Here is a 16,678-nt window from a genome sequence, read left to right on the forward strand (position 1 = left end):
CCCTGCCTCTGAGGGACTCCAATGTCTGGACACAGCTTCATTATTTTTTCTTATTGTGAAGTGTGATCTACATTTTCTGGATTGAGAAGGGCATTCTCTGCCTGCTGAGTGGATGGAACAAGGTGACCTGGTAGAACTTCCCTGCAATTCAGCACATGAAATAAAGGATTCACTGTTAAACATAATACTTGAAAATGAGTGCAATAAATAAGGAGGAGAAATACAATATTACCCCTTGGCTGGTTGGTGCAGGAGACCCTCTGAGACCTTGCTCACTACCTCAAGACATGCCCATAGATCTTGACAAAGTTTTCTCCCTCTAGGAAAGTCTGTTTGGGTTGGTCAGGTGCTGAGGCAAACAATGGTTGTCCCATTCATTATCTGCCTGACCTGGCAAGCCAGTGCTGTCTTCTAATAAGAGGTGGAAATACAAAGCAAGGTAAGGAGCACCATATACAGATAAAGCAGCCCTTTGATCCTTGTAGCTCCTTGGGGAATATACAAAGGGACATTGATTAGGGGAACTTCCCTCCACTCTGGGGAAAGCATCTTTAGAAAGAGGTCCTGAGTGCAAATCCCAGTAGTGCTACATCCCATGCCTATGCCCTTAAGGAAGTCACTTATTCTCTCTGCACCTGAGTTTCTTCTCTTGTAAAATGAAGGGCTTTGACTAGATGGCTCTAAGGTCTGCCAGTGTCTTCTTCATGGGCCTGCTCTTCTCCCAAAGTCCTGCCCCCATACCAGCAGACTTCACCATACCTGAACCCTGTAACTTCCAACAAATCCCATGGTACTTTTAAATTCAGTGACACCCTCTCCACCTCAGCCACACATAATTGCACAACCATGATCACACTTATGAGCTCACCATTAATCACAACAGTTCTAATTCCTTGGTCAAGTTAATAGAAGTCAAAAAGCATTTATTAAGTGCCTACTGTATTCCAGGCATGGTGTGAAGCAAAGTGGCTACAAAAGAAAAGCAAGAGACAGTGCTTGCTCTCAAGGGGCTCACAGTCTAATGGTGGCAAAAACATTGAGAACATGTGTGCACAAACAGGAACAAGACAGCATCAAATGGAAATAATCAACAGAGGGAAGGCACCAGCACTAAGTGGGGATTGGGAAAAATTTCTACATTCACAAAATCACTGCCATTCTTCTATTGGTTGCAATATCTATTCATTCAATCTATTCCTCCATCCTATTCTTCATTTTCTTCTTCATCATCAAAATGGCTTCCATTCCCTCCCCACCCCATCTTGACCCTACACTTCCTCAGAAAGACTCTACAATGTCCTGTTAATTGATATTACTCCCTTATCAGCAATCAATATCTATCATTAATCATGGGACAGTGGACACAAGACAGATTGTGCAATGGATAGAGCCCTGGGATGGAGTCAGGAAGCCTTATCTTCCTGAATTCAAATCTGACCTCTGATACTTACTAGCAGTTTGACCCTGGACAAGTCACTTAAAACTGTTTGCTCGGTTTCCTCATCTGTAAAATGAGCAGGAGAAGGAAATGGAAAACCACTGCTATCTTTGCCAAGAAGGCCCTGAAGGAGATCACAAAGAGTCAAATGTTATTGAAAACACCTGGACAACAAAAATCACTAATCAAGCCTTGCCGATCCCCAACCCTGGAATATTTCCAATCCCTGCTTTCATTACTCCTATGGTCAGGTCATGTGTTTCTGAGGAGATATAGGAAGTCAATAAACCATGTAGACTGGATCCACTATACATTCATGTTATCCAACCTCAAATGCTCTTTCATTACAGCAAGGCAATTCTTCTCCTTTTTCCTTCCTGATTCACTATCCCATTCCTCATGAGACTGTTTCAAACCTTCTTTTCTTGCCTCAAACCTTCCACATTCCCCTTGATCCCACCCTCTCAGATGAAGGATTCACTTTATTTACTAAGAAAATCTAGGCCAACAGTGAAACTGTTTTCATGACACTGCTCTCTCCTTCTCCTGCTCCTATTGCTCCTTCTCAGTCTCCCTTCCTGCATCATCGGTGATATCATATGCCCTAGTGGCCCATGTTCCCCAAGGCTCTGCCGTGGATCCCCTTTCCTCCTCTCTCTCCTCTACCTCACTGGGTGACCTCATCAACTTTCATGGGCTTAGTTATCTTCTCTAAGCAGATTACTCTCAGATATATAAATCTAGCCCAAGTCTCTCTCCTGACCTCTAGGCATATTGCCAAGAGCCTATTGGTCATTTCAAACCATGTGATGTATAGCCACCCCAAACTCAACATGGCCTAAAGAAAGCTTGTTCTCTTTCCCCTAAAACTAAGCCATTTTTGGAGCTTTAACATTTCTATCAAGGGAATCTACTTCAGTCATTCAGTTTTACAACCTAAGTATTATCCTCACCTCCTTAAAGTCCCTTACCCCCATGTACAATCAGTCACCAAATCTGATCATTATCACCTCTGCCACATAATAGAAGGATAGGTGGATGGATGGATGGACGGATGGGAGGGTAGATGGATGGATGGATGGATAGATAGTGATATACACATAGAGAAAGAAATATACATGTGTGTGCAGGGGTGTGTGTATATATATGCATATATATACACATATATACACACACACACACACACACACACATATATTTATATTCCTTTTTCTCTATGCACCTAACCACACACTAGTCCAGTCCCTCATCATATCCTGTCTCAGGCATTGTAATATATTCCCCATTACCTGATCCCTCATTACCACCCCCTCCACATTTCATCTCACATTCTAAATCTACCCACAAATCCCCCGGTGCACTTTGAAATGTATATATACAGTAGGCAACAAGTTTTCTTTCATCTGAAATCTTTCCTTTTCCCCCTAATTTTCTCTTCTGGATCTCACCGAGGCCTGGCCCCCTCCTGATGACACAGCCTCCCTGGCCATTGTCATTAGTACTGATGGCATTTTTACTCATTTCTTCTGACTTACTGGTTGAGATGAGGGAGTTGGAATACCTTGTGATCCTCACAGCCATTTCTAGGATATCCCTCTACTTCTATCACTCAGTACCTTCCCCTCTTTTGAGTGTCACTCAGTGCACATCCAGCCTCCAATCACAGGTCTGTTAGCTACTGTCTGTTGACCTCTATGCCACTCCTCTTTTTCCCTCAATGAGTTCAGTGCCTAGATGACAATGTCTCTCTCCCTTTCAACACCTGTCCTTATATTAGGGGACTTCAACATACATAATGATGCTTCCTCAAACACCCTTACCTCCCAAGTTTCTCATGTTGCTCATTTATTATGGCCTGCTTTCTCTCCTTTCAATCATACTAAGAGAACCCTGCTAAAGGGGAGAGCCCCCTTTTAGCCTTTGTTATTGCATTGCTCAATTTATTTTCTCTCTTTTCATTCCCTTTACTTTGTTAGTCATAAGTATCTGTAATGTTATTGCTTCATGTAAGGAAACGATGTTTCTTCATGAAGCACAGAGGGGAGTGTGAGAACCAGTGTGCCAACCCCTGCTGAGAAACACATTGTGAGAACCAGGGCTATGCCCTCCTGAAAAGAAAGCATGTGACCAAGTATCTGGAAGCTGCCTGGCGTCCAGAAGACACATCTATTCATAGACTGCCTATAAGTCATGTCAATCAATGGACTAGCCAATTAGCTTGGAGCTGTGTGTGGGGACTGCCACTCTTCCAGCCCCACAGGAAGCTTCCACTAGAACACAGGGGGGATCCTTCTTTTCATTCAGGAACCTCTGTGTGGCAGCAGGGGCAGAAAGAGAAGACAGATCTTCATGTGTTCTCTATGAAAGCATGGATAGCTAGGTAAAGGTGGCTTTCTCACCTTCTCTCTCTTCACTAACTTCTAATACACTTTAACAAACACTTAAAAGTCTAAACTGTTGCCGAATTTATCAGTAAATCTTAGCTAATCTCTCCCCCACACTGGGGTCAGGTCAGGCGACCACACATTAGATTTTAAACATCACAATACAGAGAGATGGTTATACTTTTCAGTTTCCCATCACTCACAAATGCTCCACTTCTGCATAAATAAACTCTGAAATTCCCTTATCTCATTATAACCAGTTGTCATCCCACTTCTCCCTCTACCTTACAGGCCAGGCTTGGGTTTGTTCTTTGTCATTCCTGTGACTTCTAGTCACTGGGCCCCTTAGTGGATTCCGGGGCCACCATCCCTACACTGGCTACACTTCCCCATCTTGACCCCTGGGTCAACCAATACATTTCACACTGTCTTTCAAGTCCCATGGCCCCTTTATCTGATTGCTGATCTTGTCCTGCCAAGTGTTAGCCCTGAATTATGCTCTTCATCCACTGCCTTCACCCCTACCCTGATGTTATGGACTTAAGTTAGAGCAAAGCATTAAACCGTGCTAACTGGATCCACTACACATTTGTGTGATATTATCTGAACTGGGGCTGCAGTGCTTCAAGGAAATTCTTTTACACCTCCATCATTGACTCCATAGCCTACTCTCCACAGCAGCTTTTCCAAACCTTTCCATCCCTCCTTACATCTTCCATGCTGCCCTCCCCCCCAGCCCAGCTAAGAACCTTGCTTCATATTTCCCTACAAAAAGTGAGGCCATTTCTCAAGAGCTTCCTCTTCTGCCCTCCTCCTCAACTCATCTCCCAAATGCCCTTTGCCGGTATCTTCACTTTCATTCCTGTCTTACACAATGAGTCTGCCTTCTCCTTGTCAAAGCAAACTCCTTTAAGTGCACAACTGATCCCATTTCATCTCCTCTTCTCCAATGGAGTCCCTCCCCTATCACGTTGACTCTCTCCCACATGTTCAATCTCTCTGTGTCTATAGGCTGCTTCTGTACTGCTGACAAACCTGCCTATGTCTCCCTCCTGTTTGAAAACCCCTTACTGGCCCCCTCCATCCCTACTAGCTATATTCCCATTGCTCTCCTCCCTTTTGTGAGAAACTCCTCGAGAAGGCTGCCTGGAGCAGCTGCCTCAACGTCCTTTCCTCTCACTTTCTTCTCCACTCTCTGCAGTGTGATTTAGCAGAAACTGCTCTCTCCAAAGTGACCTTTCACCTCAGAGTTGTCAAATCAAATCGCTTTTTCTCAGACTTCATCCTTCTCAACCTTCCTGCAGCCTCTGACATTAATAACCACCATCCTCTTCTTGACATTAATAACCAGCCTCTGACATTAATAACCATCCTCTTCTTGATACTCTGCTATATCTAGGTTTGGGGGACAATTTTGTCCTGGTTCTCCACCCACCCGTCTGACTGCTCCTTCACATTCTTCTTTTCTGGTTCTTCATTCAGGTCACTCCCCATAGCCAGAGGTTTCCCCCAGGGCTCCAGTCTGGGCCCTCTTCTCCCTCTATACTTCCCAATTAATGATCTTATCAGCTCCTATGAAATCACTCATCATCTATGCTGATGATTTTCAGGTTTATTTGTCCAGATCTAACCTCTCCACTGACCTCCAGTCTCACATCTCCAACTGCCTATTGGACATGGCCAACCGGACGTTCTGGAGATGTCTTAAACTCGCCATGTAATTCATTATGTACCTTTCCTCCAAAACCCCACAACACTCCTCCCTTCCTACCTTCCCTAGGACTCCTGAGTGGGCACCATGAGCCCAGTCACCCAGGCTCACAACCTTATTTTTATTCACCACTTCTCAGTCTCGCTCACCACAGCTCTACTATATCCAATTCATTGGAAAGGTCTGATGTTACTTTCATATAATCTCTTATATATGCCCCCCTTCTGCCCTCTGACACAGCTACCACCCAGATTCTTGCCTTCATCAATTCATCCCTGGATCACTGCAATAGAAGGCTGATTGGTCTGCCTGCTTTAGGCTTCTCCCTATACATCCTCCACTCTGCTGCCAATGGGATCTTCCTAAAGCACAGCTCTGGCACCTGGGCAGTAAATTCCAGTGGCTTCATTTCATCTGCAAGATCAAACATAAATTCTGCTGTTTGGGATTTAAAGGTCTTTATCTAACCCAGGTCTCCTTGCTCTTCCTGGTACAAGAAACTTCACTTGCCTACTCCAGGCATTTCCTCTATCTCCTGTGGCTGGAACTTGCTCTCTCCTCTCCTCTGCCTCCTGGCTCCCCTGGGTTCTTTCAAGCCTCCACCAAATCCCACAGGAAACCTTCCCTGACCCCCTTAATTTCTGTGTCTTCCCTCTGTTGATTATTTCCAATTTATCCTGTACATAATTCATTTCTACATAGGTCTTTAGACTCTGAGATCCTCAAGATTAGGGGCTGACTTTTGCTTTTCTTTTTTCCCTAGCATCGAACACACTTCCTGGCACATAGTAAGCACTCAAATGTTTCTGGACTGACTGACAGCAAAACAGATAGAAGAACTCTCTTTTCACCTTGATTTTTGTACCTCAAACCAGAGAGAGGGCATTACAGGTGCAAGCAGGGATCTCTGACAGGTTAGCCCTCTGTCAAGCTGAAGATGGGGCTGGAGACCAAAATATTCAAGGATCAGCAGCAGAATTGGACTCTCTTCTGATAAGTTCCAGCCTTTCTGCAGTTAATCACTGAAGCAGAGCTTCTCTTCCAATAAGCCGGCTCCCACTCAGTCCAGAAGCCTTCCTGCTGCCTCCTCCCCAAAGGGCTGCTTTGCAGCTGGTCTCCAGTCAGTGCCCCCTGGTGGCCAGTCATTCATCAGTGAGGCTGGTGAATTTGTACAGTCCTCCCTGACTTAAATCCAATTCACTGCAAATCCTGACATCACCTCCAGACCTCATGGTCCTCTTTGAGAACAAAGGACAAACAATAACCAACATTCTTCAAGTAAGAGCTACCCCACTGGGGACCCAAGTGGCAAGCTTCAGTTGGGTAATGCAGCTTCCTCTTCCTCTCCCCCTCCCTCATGTTCTTCTGTCCATATAAAGAGTCATACCCAAACCTGTGAGTGTTCTGCCCAAAAGAATATACATTGTTGGTGGAGCCAAGATGGTGGAGGAAAGATATTAAACACACAGAGCTCCTGACAAAATTACCCCTGAAATAGCAATAAAACAACCCCTGGAGTGGCAAAACCCACAAAAAGACACTGATATTATTTTCTAAATTAAAGGGGTCCATACTGGGCTGTGAGAAGAATCCAACCCCCAATTGCAACGACACAGACCCCAAACATGCTGTGCAAAGGGAATTTACCCCCGGCCTCTGAATCAGCTGCAGCACTGGCATCTTCTGGAACTAAGCTTACAGTCAGGTGAGAGGACTGAATGGCTGGCCCGGGGAGGGGGATGGTGGAAAACACAGGGGAGTCTGTGGGACCTGAGGAGGAGTTTGGATATCCTACCCTAGCAGGGAACCAGGAAGAAATCTTGAGTGGCAGGAGGCCCAGGTGGGGGAAGGGTGCAGGCTCTTCAAAGCTAAAAACTATCACAGCACTCTGCTGGTTGGTTAACTAGAAAGTTGGATTGAGGTTACCTTCAGACCAGAGAACAGGCCAGGTGAGATAAAAACCTGCCCTCCCTCAAACCAAAACACCTGGGACCTGCTAAAGTTTGACACAGTATAGCCTGCAAGTAGGGCCCCACCATAAGAGGGAGCTAAAAGTCAAGTAAAAAATGGCAAAATGAGCAAGCAAAGAAAGTTGAGAACAATAGAAAGTTTATTTAGCAACAAGGAAGATCAAGGTGCACCCTCAGAAGAGGATAACAACCTCAAGGCCCCTACATCCAAAGCTTCCAAGAAAAATATGAATTGGTCTCAGGCCATGGAAGTGCTCAATAGGGACTTTGAAGAGAAAGTAGGAGAGATAGGAGGAAGACTTAGAGAGGTAGAGGAAAGAATGGAAAGAAATGAGAGCAATGCAGGAGAGCAAGGAGAAAAAAATCAACAGCCAAATGGAAAAGGAGATAAAAAAGCTGTCTGACGAAAATTGTTGCCTAAGAACTAGGATTGAACAAATAGAATCTAGTGAATTTATGAGAAACCAAGACATAGTAAAGCAAATCCAAATTAATTTTTTTAAAATAGAGGACAATATGAAATACCTCCTTGGAAAAACAACTGACCTGGAAAATAGATCCAGGAGAGATAATTTGAAAATCATTGGACTACCTGAAAACCATGACCAAAGTAAGAGCTTAGACACTATCTTCCAAGAAATTGTCAAGGAAAATCGCCCTGATATTCTAGAAGCAGAAAGCAAAATAAAAATTGAAAGAATCCACTGATCACCTCCTGAAAGAGATCCCAAAAGGAAAACCTCCAAGAATATTATAGCCAAATTCCAGAGCTCCCAGGTCAAGGAGAAAATATTACAAGCAGCTCGAAAAAATGAATTCAAATACTGTGGGGCTCCAATAAGGATAAAACAAGATGTAGCAGCATCTACATTAAAGGACCAGAGGGCATGGAATATGATATTCCAGAGGGCAAAGGAACTGGGACTACAGCCAAGAATCATGTACCCAGCAAAACTGATTATAATCTTTCAGAGGAAAAAATGGGACTTCAATGAAAAAGAGGACTTTCAGGCATTTGTGATGAAAAGACCTGAACTGAATAGAAAATTTGACTTTCAAATACAGGACCCCGGAAAAGCATAAAAAGGTAAATAGGAAAAAGACTTCATGAGGGACATTAAAAGATCAAACTGTTTACATTCCTACATGGGAAGATAATACTTCAAACTCATAAGAACTTTCTCAGTAAGGAATTCACAGAAGACACAGGTCTGAACTGAATATGAAGGGATGACATCTGTAAAGCATTTGTTTTGTTCTTTGTGGGGCAAACAGGGTGGGGTGTCTTATGTCTGGGGCTGGATTTGGGCTTGGGGCCTCCTGGTTGCAGGGCTGGTGTTTTGTCCACTGTGCCACCTAACTAACCCATGATGACATCTTTAAAATAGGGTTGAAGGGTAGGAGGAATAGACTGGGGGAGGGGAAAGGGGAGAAATAGTCTGAGGAGAGGTAGTTCACATGAAGGAAACAAGAAAAAAGCTTATGGAGGGAAAGGGAAGAGGGGGAAGGAATGGGGTAGTGAGTGAACCTTAATATCATCAGAATTGGCTCAAAGAGGGGCAAACATACATACTCAAGTGGGTATAGTAATATATTTTTGCCCTGAGGGAAAGTGGGAGGGCAGGGAAATGGGGGGTGGGGGAAGAAGAAGGGAAGGAGAGAAGGGCAGATTGGGGGAGAAAGCAGTAAAAAGCAAAACACTTTTGAGGAAGGTGAAGAAGTTCTGCATAACAGCACAAGTATGACATATTGAATTGCTTGATTTCATAGGGAGGGTTAAGGAGGGAGGGAGGAAGAACAATTTAGAACACAGAATTAGCTCAAAGACCTTAATCTTATCAGAGTGGGCTCAAGGAGGGAATAACATTCACACCCAATTGGAAGGAGTAATCTATTTAACCCTGCAGGAAAGTAGTAGAGGAAGAGGATAAGGAGGAAAGGGTAAAAAAAGGGAGTGCAGAGTGGGGGAGGGGACAGTCAGAAGTAAAACACTTTCGAGGAGGAATAGGGTAAAAAAGAAGACAGAAAATAGAATAAATATCATGGGAAGGGAATAGGATGGAGGCAAATAGTTATGATGATTGATTATAATGGCAAAATGTATGGCACCAGGGGCAGCTAGGTGGCGCAGTGGATAGAGCACCGGCCCTGGAGTCAGGAGTACCTGAGTTCAAATCTGGCCTCAGACACTTAACACTTACTAGCTGTGTGACCCTGGGCAAGTCACTTAACCTCAATTGCCTCACTAAAAAAAAAAAAAAAAAAAAAAGCTTATTTTAAAAAAATGTATGGCACCTACTTTGCTGGGCTATTATGAAGAAAATTCTTTGTCAAGTTTAAGATACTATACACAGGGGGCAGCTGGGTGGTGCAGTGGATAGAGCACCAGCCCTGGATTCAGGAGGACCTGAGTTCAAATCCGGCCTCAGACACTGAACACTTACTAGCTGTGTGACCCTGGGCAAGTCACTTAACCCCCATTGCCTCACACACACACAAAAAGATACTATATACAGGTTATGATGAACAAGATACTATCAGAAAAACCTGGAAAGACCTACATGAACTGAAGCCGAGTAAAATATACTGTATACAAAATAACAGCAATAGTGTAAGATGATCTGCCGGGAAGCATGTGGTTATTTTCAGTAAGGCAATGGTCCAATATAACCCTGAAGGACTTATGAAAATTGCAACCCATCTACAGAGGAAGACCTGATGGTATCTGAAAACAGAGGGAAACACTTTTTTTCTTTCTTTTTCTTTGAAAATTCCTTAATCTGAAGTTTTGTTTTTTAACTGTTTTGTCTCACAGCTTAGCTAATGTGGGTGTATTTTCCATGACTACTCATGTATAACTTATTTTGAATTGCTTGAGTTCTTGTTGATGAGGGTTGGCAATGGAGGGAGGAAGAGAAGTTGGAACACAAAGTCTTTAAAAATTGATGTCAAAATTGGTTTTTACATGTATTTTGGAAAATAAAATTCTATATTTTATTTAAAAAAAGAAGAAGAGGCTTGACCTACTTGCAGCTAACTTAACATAGCACAATCCTTTTAGATGAAGAGGTGCCTGGACCTGTTTCTATCATCCAGAGATCCAAATTGAGAAGTTTGGCTGTAAGTTCTTTAGCACTTTCAGAAGAACTTGGAGATGATTAGACAAATCAGAATTCCCTAATATTTAGAGCTCTCTGGAACTTGACAGTTCTCCACCTTACCAGGATTGCTTTGTACAGAAACACTTTTCTTTATACCTTTAAGAATTTCTGGGGGCGGCTAGGTGGCACAGTGGATAGAGCACCAGCCCTGGATTCAGGAGGACCTGAGTTCAAATTCGGCCTCAGACCTTGACACTTACTAGCTGTGTGACCCTGGGCAAGTCACTTAATCCCCATTGCCCTGCCAAAAAAAGAATTTCTGGGAGTGAAAAAGTGCTTCCTTGACCCAAGAGCAGAAGAGGCTTTGCCCAGAAGGAGAGCAAATTGTCAATAAGTAGCTTTGTGCAGGACAGATTTTTTCCTGCAGTCCAGAGTGATAACTGGGCCAAAGCACACACATTTCCCCACTCAGATGTCCCCCAGCTCATGTCTATAAGTATGTACACACTGTCCCCCACTGTGTGAATTGGTGGGACGATGTGATCGGGTTTATGGGTAGACTTTAATGTTCTGATTATTCCTGTATTTACCTTATGCAGGATAATTGTGATCTTGTAATTATCCTTGCTCTCCCATTATCAGTAAATAAATGTCTTCTTTTTAAAAACTAGTGGTGTCCATACATTAAGTTCAAAATGGATATATGACTTAGGCATAAAGGGTGACGTGGTAAGCAAATTAGCAGAGCATGAAAGAAATCACTTGTCAGATCCATGGACAGAGGAAGGATTTGTGAAAGCGGATACCTTGGGGCAGCTAGGTGGCGCAGTAGATAGAGCACCGGCCCTGGAGTCAGGAGGACCTGAGTTCAAATCTGGCCTCAGACCCTTGACACTTACTAGCTGTGTGACCCTGAGCAAGTCACTTAACCCCAATTGCCTCACCAAAAAAAAAAGAAAAAAGAAAAAAAGAAAGTGGATACCTTGATTTGCCTGTGTCCCCCAATTATCCAGGTAACAAGAAGAACTGTATGAGGATTGGCTGCACTAGCTGAGATACCAACAATCCTTTGTGGTGACTGAGAGTAAACCTAGATGAACATTCAGAAAATCAGCAAGTCTGAAGCCAATTTAGCTCATACCAACTTTGAAGCAGACACTAAGCCATGTGGTGGTTTATGGACCTTTAAGACATCCCTATCTTCAAAGACTTACCTGACGGCAGGTTAGGAGACTATGGATATATCTAGTTTATTGTCTTTTTGAAGACAACCCTACCTCCAGCAACTCCCCTAACTTTGGTTATGGGGCTCTCAGAATTATCCTGTTTTTGAAGTTTCCTTATCAAGCCTTCAACTAAGAATTGCTGATCACCAAGGATGCCTTCTGATTTGTGTATCAAAGGCCACATCCTTGACACCTGGAATTCCTCACACCTCCTCTCCTTAGGAATGGGGGCTTCTTTCCCTCCAAATTCCTCACCTTCCTTTGTTTAAAAGGTATATAATGTTTCTACTTTTTTGTTTTTGTTTTTTCTTTTTTGAGGTTTCCCCTTTTGTTCTGATTCTTCTTTCACAACATGATAATGCAGAAATATGAAAATGAATGAATGGATGAATGAATGAGTGAATGGATGGATGGATGAATAAGAAAATAAATAAATAAATAAAAGGTATAGAAACTCTCCCCATCCATTACCTGGCATCTTATTTAGCACAGGCTGGATAGTGTCCATGTGCATGTTACTTGGTTTTTTCCTTCCCTGCTGAATGGAACCTTTCTTTAATTTCACAGGCATCTTCTTCCTCTCGTTTCCTTCTCTTTAGGGAAAGGGGGAATTTAAATCTTGAGAACTGGCTTTGGAATTCTTCAGTCAACTTCCCCTTTGGGGGAGAGATCTAAATTCCCTCAAAAGAGAGTATTTGCTGGGGCAGCTAGGTGGCCCAGTGGATAGAGCACTGGCCCTGGATTCAGGAGGACCTGAGTTCAAATTTGAACTCAGACACTTGACACTTACTAGCTGTGTGACCCTGGGCAAGTCACTTAACCCTCGTTGCCCTGCCCCACCCCCCAAAAGAGTTAATGACATCATAACTGTGGATGTCTGATTTGTGTAGTTAAGAAGCACAGTGGAGGGTCAAGATCTACAATGATGAAAAATAGGAGTGTATACACACATACACACATATTCAGATACACAACATGATATTTTTCAGTCTTTTCTGGCCCTTCATGGCCTCATCTGGGGTTTTCTTGCCAAAGATACCGGAGTGGTTTGCCATTTACTTCTCCAGCTCATTTTACAAATGAAGTAAAATGAGACAAACAGGATGAAGTGACTTGCCCACGGTCACATAGCTAGGAAGTGTCTGAGGCCAAATTTTAAACTCAGGGAGATGAGTCTTCTTGACTTCGCAGTCTCTGCTCTCCCTGTGCTTTGGCGCCACCTAGTGGCCCTATACTCATTTTCGGTAATGCCTAAAATACTGACGGCTTACTTAAGTTGTAACCTTCTAGTGGTAGGCAGTTAGGTGGCACACTGTATATAGAGTACTAGCTGTGAAGTTTGGAGAACCTCAGACACTAGCTGTGTAACCCTGGGCAAGTCACTTAACCATCATTGTCCTGCAAAAAAATAAGAATGACAGATAGACAACAGCCTTTTGGTGGTGGAGTTTGTAGCCTAGAGAAAGGGCCTCCCAAAGTTTTCAGGCTTAGACCACTGGCATGAAGGTGAAGTTAGGCCGTCTTGAACTGGAATTGTGCCCCAGTAGCTTCCAAATGTCAAGGCCTCCCTAGTCATTACTTGGCCATCCCCTAAATGATCTTGGGAGCCTGGTCATTCCAAAAGAGTAATGGCATCAGCAGCAGTCATGGCTAGAACTATTTCCATCTAGATTTTACCCCTTTGGATCCAAGAATTTAAATTCCTTATCATTTTAGTAAAACATTGGCCCAGTGGCAGAGGGTATACAGAGATAGAGATGAAACAGTTCCTGCCTTCAATGAACTTTCATTGTATCGGGGGAGGGGAGGTGACAACATGTATGTATATAAGTGTTATGGGCCCAGGCCACCCCAGAAGTTCTCTGGGGCACATCAAAGAACCTTCTCCCTGAGAAACTAAACCAAAGGACAGACACACCTAAAGAGATAAGTGGAACCGGACCATGACTGAGCTAGCTCCAGAACCCCCACCCTTTATTCCAGTCTCCCTCACCCCTGGGGAGATAAGATTAGGTGTGGCTGCTGCCTTTGTGGCCTGAGGAGCAGAGAGATGGCTTGAGAGATCTGCAGCCACCCCTCACCCAACTCCTCCAGCCACCACCAGAGGTCCTCCCTGAATAGGGGAACTTTCCACAGTCAGATGGTCACCTCGTCAGACCACCATCTGACCTCTATAAAAGTTATCTGCCTGTCTCCTGCTTGAAGAGATTGGTATCTCAGAGCTACACTCTGTGCCATGCCTTTCTCCCCCATGAGAAGAAGTCCAAGGATTTCTCTCTCTTGGTTTCCCTTCCTCAGCCCTAAATAAACCATTACGTTATTCTCTTGGTTTTGTGTGCTAGAGGGTGTAATTCTTTAAAGAGGAATTCCTAAGGACCTCAAACCCCAACCCCTATCCCAAACCCCCTACCCTATTTTCCCCATGACAGAACCATGCCTCTGTGCCATGCCTTCTCCCCATGAGAAGTCCAAGGACTTCTCTCTTGATTTCTTTTCCCTAGCACTTAAATAAAATATTATTTTACTCTAATTGGTTTGTGTGCAAGAGGGTGTAATTCTTTTTTTTTTTCAGGGCAATGAGGGTTAAGTGACTTGCCCAGGGTCACACAGCTAGTATCAAATATCTGAGACTGAATTTGAACTCAGGTTCTCCTGAATCCAGGGCCAGTGCTTTATCTACTGTGCCACCTAGCTGCTCTGGGTGTAATTCTTTAAAGAGGCATTCCTAAAAACCCCTACCCCACCCCCACCCCCAACTTCCCCCATAACAAATAGAAAAAGGGAGGCTAAAGATTAAACAGAAGAGGAAATGATTGAAGGTTCAGTCTGCAGGATAAAACAGGAGGGTCCGCAATAAAGTAAGCATGTAGAAATGATGGCTTGGGCAAGAGGGGTCACCTCATTATCAGTTATTGGAGGGAAAGAGGAGAGAAGAAGGAATAATGTCAAGGAGTTTCAAGGTAAAAAGAAGGGCATAGGGGTCTCACAGCAAAGAACTTCAATGTTCACAGCAAGAGATGGAGTACTGAGCTAAGAGGGTGAGGAAGGAAGAGATGAGGGAGGCTGTAGGAGGCAAGAGAAAGTGTACCAGGTTCTGTAAGGAGGGAGAGAGAGAATCGATTTGGGCCTAACAGGTTGTATAACATGAATTTGTAATGGACCAAGTCACCATGTTTTAGTGATTTTCTCAAGCTCTGTTAAGCACATGAATAAACCATAGGAAAAAAGGAGGCAGATGTTGGGAATAATCCAGGTCTGGGGTTTTGCAAGACATAGATAGTAACAGGACAAGGAAGCAAGGGAGTGAATGACTAACACAGAACAGTGTAGCCTTGAACTGGTTAAATAAAGGGTTAAGACAGGGAAGGGACAGGCAGCTAGGTGGCACAGTGGATAAAGCACTGGCCCTGGATTCAGAAGGACCTGAGTTCAAATCTGACCTCAAACACTTGAAATTTACTAGATGTGTAACCCTGAGCAAGTCACTTAACCCTCATTGCCCCACAAAAACAGAGAGAGAGAGAGAGAGAGAGAGAGAGAGAGAGAGAGAGAGAGAGAGAGAGAGAAAGGATGAAAGAGAAGTCAGAGACAGGGCAATGGCCTGGGAAAATACTGGGGATGGGGTAGGAGGGGTGAAGGTCATGTTGAGAATGAAGAACCAGCTGAGGAGGAAAGAAGGGTAAGCTGGAGAATGACAGGAGGTTATGGTCAAATAAAGGAATGTGAGAGAGCTCTCACATAAATCAAGAGATCAAGGAACTAGAATACTTCTGGGTGATAGTGAGATACAAGATGTAACTATCCCTTTGTGCAGTGGGAGCAGGTCCTGGGATTTAAGGAGCCCAAGGAATTGGGGAGTAAAGGTGTTGGAGGGAGAGGAATCGGGCAGAAGAGGAAGACTATGGGAAAGACCTTAGAGGCTGTCTTATCCAATAGCTTCCTTTTACAAAGGGGAAAACTGAGGCGGAAAGAAGCTAAATGACTTGCCCAGGGGCATACAGGTGAAAAGTAACAATAATGAAATTTTACCATGCAGTGATTTAATCTTTTTAGTAGTGTTGCATTCTCAGAAGTGGAAAGAGGTCTCCCCAATTCAGGAATTTATGCTGATTCCCCAAGAATCTGGTGTCCATAAGTTTGTTTTGTTGGTAGAGGCTGCTCCTTACCTTGCTTTCTGTTTCCATCTCTTATTTGAGGACAGGACTGGCTTCCCAAGCCAGGCAGATATCATCAAAGGGAAAACCACAGACTGCCTCAGCATCTGGCATCAGATGTCTTATAATTGTCTAAGTGGAATTTGCCAAAGAAATCTTTGTTAAGATGTTTGGGCATTTGGGGCAGCTAGGTGGCGCAGTGGATAGAGCACCGGCCCTGGAGTCAGGAGTACCTGAGTTCAAATTCGGCCTCAGACACTTAACACTTACTAGATGTGTGACCGTGGGCAAGTCACTTTACCCCAATTGCCTCACCAAAAAAAAAAAAAAAAAAAAAAAAAGATGTTTGGGCATTTACCAAGCTATTGAATAACATGAGACAGTATAAGGGAGGCAACTCCCAGAAGGCAACACTTCTTTACACAGCTAAGGGTAGGGAAGAGGAATCATTGTATTTCTCTTCATTTTAATTGGTCTCATTTTGAAATGTGGTGTTTAACATTTCAGATTATTTCATTAATTGATTGGATTGCCGAGAAATTAGACCAGTCCATCTAGTTCCATACTCTCAGTGGCCAGTGACCAGTCTCAATCAGGAGAGGTTAGATCTGACTTCAAAACAAAAAAATATAATGAAGCTTGGCCCAGAGGTTGGAATTCTTCAGAAGTATAGACCGGGGTCTTTAAGAAAGCA

Source organism: Dromiciops gliroides, chromosome 6, assembly GCF_019393635.1.
Source record: "Dromiciops gliroides isolate mDroGli1 chromosome 6, mDroGli1.pri, whole genome shotgun sequence".
NCBI lineage: Eukaryota > Metazoa > Chordata > Mammalia > Microbiotheria > Microbiotheriidae > Dromiciops > Dromiciops gliroides.